This window comes from Solanum stenotomum, chromosome 5, assembly GCF_019186545.1.
Source record: "Solanum stenotomum isolate F172 chromosome 5, ASM1918654v1, whole genome shotgun sequence".
NCBI lineage: Eukaryota > Viridiplantae > Streptophyta > Magnoliopsida > Solanales > Solanaceae > Solanum > Solanum stenotomum.
Genome location: NC_064286.1, coordinates 50,394,532 through 50,402,475, shown reverse-complemented (window position 1 = coordinate 50,402,475; position 7,944 = coordinate 50,394,532).

Here is a 7,944-nt window from a genome sequence, read left to right as displayed (position 1 = left end):
ACTGATGAAACCGTGCGACATAGTTACCATACTCAAAGCGGAGACTAAGTAAACATCAAACTATTGCGAGCAAAGCAAGTCATAGATTCGGCTAGTTACATGGATGCAAAATCAAGTTTAATGAATATAATGATCAACACGTAACATTCAAACAACTCCACTAAGCTTGACTTATGCCTACTGCCCAGAGATATACAAAACGAAATTAAGGTAAGGGTTAAAATAGGGGAATCAAATATACATAATAACAGATTCTATATCAAATGTTCAACATATAACAACCGCATAAAAATGTAAGAGGAGACGAAATTACCTTCCTTGGAGCAGCAAACTAAAGCTTTTGACGTCAAGAGATTCCAACTTCGAACTCTTTTCCCGAACTCAAACTTGAGAAGTAAAGAGAAAAGAGACAAACAAACCGCTGATTCTCGAATTTTCTCCCTGATATCAGATTGTTTTTTTTTTTTAACGTTAATCGATTCTTTTCTTGATTTTTCCGGATGTTTCTGGATGATTTCCAAATTGGAAGACGCCTGCCCTTTATAGGCGATTTTGGGAGAGGATTCCACTCTCGTACTCATAAGATTAAGGGTGAGACGAACCAAAAATCCGATGGTTCTTCGCATCCCCCACTTTTCAGGCGGAGCAATGATGATGGTCGAGACTTCTAGGCCTTCTTTGGGTCAAAATAAAATCGGAAAAGATGTAAAGTTGATAGAGAAAGGGGCTGTGATTGATGGACGACGTGGGGAGATATATTGATGACCACCGAAAATTGCCATTTTCCGGTGGTCTGTAGGCGAAAACAATGTAGAGGAGAGAGAGATCGATGGGAGAGGAGAGGAAAAGAGTTTGATGGGAGAGGGGCAGTTTTTTGGGAAGAGAAACGTATGGGGAAGGAGAAAATTCTGAAAAAAAAAAAGAAGTGTGGCTGATGGGTTGTACTTATTTTGGAAAAAAAATGAAAACAATTTGGGATTTAATTTGGACCGTCCGAATTTGATCGGACGGTTGGTAAAAATAAAGAGTTTAAAAATAAATAACATATATATATATATATAGTAAAAGGATGAATTAATTGAGGCCGTTAGATTAGATTGTAAGGCTGAGATCGAATCTAAAGAAGCACAATCCATGTGCTCGCCTACGTGGCATACACGGATTGGCCAATTTAATAAGACCTGGATTGCCAAATTTGCTGAAATTAAATTCATTTAAATTATAACTACTTTCTTTATTAAATAGCCATAAGTGATAATTATTTTGCAAGATTAGCTTATTTGATAAAATTAGTCACTCTTAAAATTAAATTAATATAAATTAGTAAATCATCAATTAACTAAGCTTCCTAATTTTAATAAATGTAAGAAAAATATCTATTGCGACAAAAGGAATTATATTTGAATAAACAAAAAAAATAGATTCAATTCTTAACAAGAACAACATTTATTTTAAAAAAATGAGAAAGTAAGTAGTAATATAATATCTTTAATTTTTATAAGAAATAACATAAATTTATCGTCAAATAATAATTTTTTTGGTATTCCTATGAAAAATTTCATAACATATATATTTTATTATTATTATTATTATAATTATAACTATAGTTAAATGTGGAGAGTCAAAATTGGGTGTCAACAGTACCTATTTAGACTAGTTCCTAGGAAAGATTTTCATGGTATTTTAACAAAACTTTCATTTTATCTTCAAAGGTTTTATATTGAAAGTTGAGGTTGATATGTTTTCAGTCATTATTTTAAAGAGTTACAATATGTTTTTATTTTCTTCCGCAGTATCTGTTTTAAATTGGGTGGTAAGGATTCTCCTATCTAGGTGTTAGAACCCAGATTACCGATCTCCCAATACAAGAGCAAATATTAAATAAAGTCCTGCAAATTGGTGTGTTGGCGTCCACATATAGTCTTTGCAAAGCAATGGAATATTACATGAAATCGGTCCACTTCTTTCACTATTTTCGTTTCTAGTTCTTGCTTGAATGGGTTGAGTCCAATTGGTATCTCTTAATTCTAACTGGTATCATAATGAGGTAAATTGAATGTCGTGATCTCCGACTGAAATGACACAAGCAAGGGATATTGGAACCGGGAAGATTCCAATAGGAATCTGGCCTTAGAGGCTATGTAAATGCATGGATGGTTGGTCAACGGTCATCCATGAAACTAAATAACATTTGACATGATACTACTCGAACCAAATAGAAATATTAATAAGCAAACTAAACAATTAATGAATAATAAAATAACTAGCTAAATTGAAATATTAACTTGTAATATTTATGTATGATTGTTTAAGTAGACTTTGAATTTGACTTTCATTTTGTTATTTACTTATTCTTAATATTCTATTTTATTTTATTTTTTATTTATCCCACAACCAGCCTAACCCACATTACTCAAGCCCCACGAGCCAACGAGCTTATTCGGGGTGGGCTAAAAAACCCTGTTCTAAAATGAGCTCCAAAATTTTTAATAACCCCATCAAATCGCAGAATTTTATAGACCTCAAATTTCATTGATATCTATCAATCATCATTAGTTTCAACCTCAAGCTCCAATGATTTTTTCCGACAAGGTCATTGGTGATCACCCAAACACCATAAACTATTTCTTAGTTGAGTTACGCTCCAAAAAACTCTTTCCTAGGCAACCCAATATTGGAATTGAGCTCTTGTTCACCAAAGTTTGCTTTTTTGATGTCTTTCGTCAAAGAGATCGTGCTCGAAGGATGACTCTTATATTCTAGTTATTTTCTTGGTGAGTTTGAATTAGATACTGAGTGCAAACTGTAGTAATCTTCTTTTTTTTTATATCCAAGTCCCTAGGATTAATTAGTTTGTTGCTATGAAATTTTGCTTAAATATTTTTGATTGATTTTATTAAGCTTTAGCAATGAGTGTTAAGTTAATTAATTAAGATTTTATGTAATTGATTTGAGAGTATTAGGGTTGTATTTGTTGGAGAACACATACCTCAAGCTCACTCAAGAACCAAAATATTGGAAAGGAAAAGAATAACTAACAGGCAGTCTTTAACTATAAGCTGTAAGCTTCTGTTTTCATATATCATCTTCATCATCAATGATGCCTTTTAAATAGGCTTACAACTCAACTAAAATGCAGAATTAAAAGGGCACTAACTCAGTAGTGCTTTCAACTAAAAAGAGAAACTTAAGGGTCAAATAACAACTATCCTAGACTAAGTCAAAGTGCAGTAAAATCACTAAAAGAAACTGCAGTAACTTTTCTCTTCTTTTTGTTTGAATCATTTATTCAACATTCCCCCTTGATTCAAAATCACTAACACCAAGCAATGATCTAAAATAGGCATGCTTCTGATATGGCAGTGCCTTTGTGAAGATATCTGCTACTTGTTCATTAGTGTTGCAAAACTTCAATATGATCTCTTCTTTTTCCACCAACTCACGAATAAAATGGAAGCGAATATCAATGTGCTTTGTTCCTCCATGAAATGCAGGATTCTTAGCCATTGAAATTGTGGATTTGTTGTTGCAATACATTTCCGTTGCTTTCTCTTGCTTCTGGTTCAAATCAACCAAAATTCTCCTAAGCCAAATGCATTGACAAGCTGAAGCAGTTGCTGCGATGTACTCTGCCTCTGAAGACGACAATGTTGTCGTTACTTGTTTCTTCGAACTCCATGTTATTGCGCCTGATCCAAGGCTGAACACATTGCCTGATGTACTCTTCCTATCATCCACCGAGCCTCCCCAATCACTGTCAGTAAAGCCTAACAATCTGAAATTTGAAACATGAGAATACGAAATACCATATTCTAACGTTCCTGCAACATAGTGTAAAATTCTTTTTGCAGCTCCAAAATGATGCTTTGATGGATTACTCATAAACCTTGAAACAACACCAACAGAATATGAGATATCTGGACGAGTATGAGCCAAATAAATCAAACCTCCAACTAGACTTCTAAAACTTCTTGCATTGGCTTGCCCAGTACCATTTTCCTGCTGCAATTTTTCATTCATATTCATGGGTGTTGCGGCAGATTTACAATTGACAAGGCCAAATCTTTTAAGAAGGTCTGATGCATATTTCTTTTGAGAAACAAATACTTCACCTTCTCCTTGTTTCACCTCAAGCCCAAGGAAGTAATGCAACAAACCCAAATCAGTCATCTCAAATTTACTCATCATATTAGATTTAAATTCAGCTACAATAGAGTGAGATGAACCCATATATATTATATCATCAACATAGAGGCATACAACAAGAAGATCATTGTTACCTCGCTTCCTTAAGTACAAAGTAGGCTCACTTTCACTCCTTTCAAACCCATTTTGAACAAAATAGGAATTGATTTTGCTATACCAAGCGCGTGGCGCTTGTTTCAGCCCATAAAGTGCCTTCCTCAGATAGTACACCTTTTCCTCTTGGCCACTGATTTCAAAACCTTGAGGTTGAGAAACATAAACCTCCTCTTCCAGTTCACCATTCAAGAAGGCTGACTTAACATCAAGTTGATAAAGTGACCATTTCAGTTGAGCAGCCAAGGCTAAAATTGTTCTTACCGTTTCAAATTGAGCAACAGGAGAAAATGTCTCCTCAAAATCAATACCCTGCTGCTGCGAGTATCCCTTTGCGACAAGTCTTGCCTTGTGTTTTTGTACACTTCCATCTACGTGATACTTTGTTTTGAATATCCACTTTAATCCAACTACATTCTTTCCATTTGGCAAGTTAGTGAGCTGCCAGGTTTCATTTCTTTGTATTGCCATCAATTCTTCCTTCATCGCATTCTTCCACTCCTCTTTTTCAATTGCTTCTTCATAAAATATAGGATCTGAAACAATAAAAGCAAATTGACAAGATTGATTAGAATATCTAGGATTCTCTTTTCTGGCTCTTGTTGATCTTCTCAGTGGAATTGGCACAGATGAAGGTTCTTCAAGTGTTGCGAATGTCTCTGGTTCAATCGCTTCCTCAAGTGAATTTGGATCAGACCCTTGCCCTTCATCCAGAGAGTCTTCAATGGTTATTGAAATCTCCTGTTGTATTTGTTTTTCACTCCAATTCCAACTTGACTTTTCATCAAATACAACATTTCTGCTAATTATCACTTTGCCATTAAGAGGGTTATATAACCTGTATGCTTTGGATTCAAGACAATAACCAATGAAAATACATTTTTGTGATTTTTCATCTAGTTTTTGACGAGTTTGAAAGTTTACCAAAGCGTAAGCAATACAACCAAAAATTCTTAAATGGCTTACCGAAGGACTTGTACCTTTCCAAGCTTCATATGGCGTTTGATTCATCACAACCTTTGTAGGCGATAGATTCAGTAGGTACACTGAAGTTGCAACTGCTTCTGCCCAATATTGATTTGGAAGTCCTTTGCCTTTTAGCAAACTTCTTGCCATCTCTACAACGGTACGATTCTTACGTTCAGCTACACCATTTTGCTCCGGTGTGTAGGGTGCAGTAAGTTCCCTGTGAATTCCAGTTTCTTCACAAAAATGGACAAATTCATTAGATAAGAACTCACCACCTCTGTCCGTTCAGAGAGTTTTTATGCGCAACCCATTTTGATTCTCCACTAGTGCCTTGTATTTTCTAAAATTCTCAAAAGCTTCTGATTTGTATTTTAGAAAATACACCCAACTCATGCGACTGAAATCATCTGTGATGAGCAAAAAATATCGACTTCCACCAAAAGATTCAGTACTCATTGGACCACACAAATCTGCATGAATTAATTCTAGGCAAGTAGATGCTCTCCAAGCCTTTCCAACAGGAAACGACTTTCTACTTTGCTTCCCATAAATGCAACCTTCGCATAAATCAAAAGAATTAATTTCTGGTAAGCCAAAGACCATACCTTTTTGGCGTAGCAACTTTAGCCCCTTGAAGTTAAGATGCCCATACCTCAAATGCCACAATTCAAAGTCATTTTTTACACCAATTACCAAAGCAAAGTTTTCCATATTTGAAACTTTTAGCGGAAACATTCTGTTTTCAGCCATGAGAACATTAACTATTGTTTGGCCTGATTTTTAATCTTTAATAACACATGCTCCAGCATCAAACAAAAGTGAATATCCATTAGCCATGAGTTGCCCAACACTCAGTAAATTATGAGCCAAACTAGGAACAAATTGAACATCATGAAGAAGCTTTACTTTACCATGGATGTTTCTTATTGCTACTGTTCCTTTTCCTTCAGCTTGAAGACCGTTGTTATCACCAAGCCTGACAGTCGATTTTAGTGTCTCATCAAGTTCTTTGAAGATTGACTTCATACCTGACATATGGTTGGAGCAGCCGCTATCTACAAACCACATATCACCTGCACCTTCATTAGTATCACGACAAGCCATGAACAACTTACTTTCTTCATTAGTTGTCTCTGCATAATACGCTTGTTTCTCCTTGTACCAACAATCTGCTTGCACATGCCCGTACTTCTTGCAGTTATGACACTGTTTGTTGCTTCTGTTGCATCTTTGCTCATTGAAGTGTCTTTGTTCAAAGCCTTTGCCTCGGCCTCGACCTCGACTATTTCCACGAAATGCACCTCTGCCCCGTCCTCTTCCTGTTGGTGCCTTTTCATGATCTCTTGAATTTGGTGCCTCCACCTTAGATTGAAATGCTTTTTCTTCCTGCTTTTCTGCTGACCTATTTATCCTTGCCTCATGGGCTTGTAAAGAACCCATCAATTCATCGAATGAAAATTTTGACAAGTCTTTGGACTCCTCAATTACAACCACAACATGATCAAACTTAGGAGTTAAACTCCTTAAAAAATTTTCAACAACAGTTTGATCAGTTATTTGGTCGCCGTATGACCTCATTTGACTAATAATAGCCATTGCTCTAGACAAAAAATCTTGCACATGTTCATTTCCTTTCATCATTAAAGTTTCAAACTCATGCCGAAGAGTTTGAAGTTTTACAACTATTACCTTTGATGAGCCTTGAAATTCTGTTTGCAAAATTCTCCATGCTTGCCTCGAAGTGCTGGCTGCTGCAATTCGGGAAAACACTGTCTCATGGACTGCTTGTTGAAGGAAGAACAATGCCTTTGCGTCCTTCTTTCGATTTTCCTTCAGCCGCTGCTCATCATCTGGATCTGCATACCCAGTCTCTATTAAGTCCCAAAGATCTTGAGACTTAAATAAAGTCTTCATCTTGATGCTCCAGAACTGATAGCTTTGTCCCGGTAAAAATGGGTATGGCTAGTTGAGATATGTTCAGAGAACTTCCATTTGAAGCCATGGTGTTTTTCTATTAATAGGTCGTCTGAATCTAAGCGTGCTCTGATACCACAAATGTTGGAGAACACAGACCTCAAGCTCACTCAAGAACCAAAATATTGGAAAGGAAAAGAATAACTAACAGGCAGTCTTTAACTATAAGCTGTAAGCTTCTGTTTTCATATATCATCTTCATCATCAATGATGCCTTTTAAATAGGCTTATAACTCAACTAAAATGCAGAATTAAAAGGGCACTAACTCAGTAGTGCTTTCAACTAAAAAGAGAAACTTAAGGGCCAAATAACAACTATCCTAGACTAAGTCAAAGTGCAGTAAAATCACTAAAAGAAACTGCAGTAACTTTTCTCTTCTTTTTGTTTGAATCATTTATTCAACAGTATTGTGAGCCAAGGTTATTAAAGGAATATAACATTAATGCTACATGTCTTTTTCTTTTGGTGAAAATTTACACTTGAGGGTATATCTTTGTTAAAATATGGGGTTTGGTTCTTGTTGTGTTCGATAGTTGTCAAGAGTGAATTCTTCATTTTTGTGTGTTATTTATGCACATTAAGTAAGTTCTTGGACCTTGTTATGTCGACTTCTTTTATAATTTTCTTATCTTATGCCGTTAATAAATAAAAAAAATTGATTTTTGGGTAATCTGATTTTGAATGTCACCTTAAGTAGACCA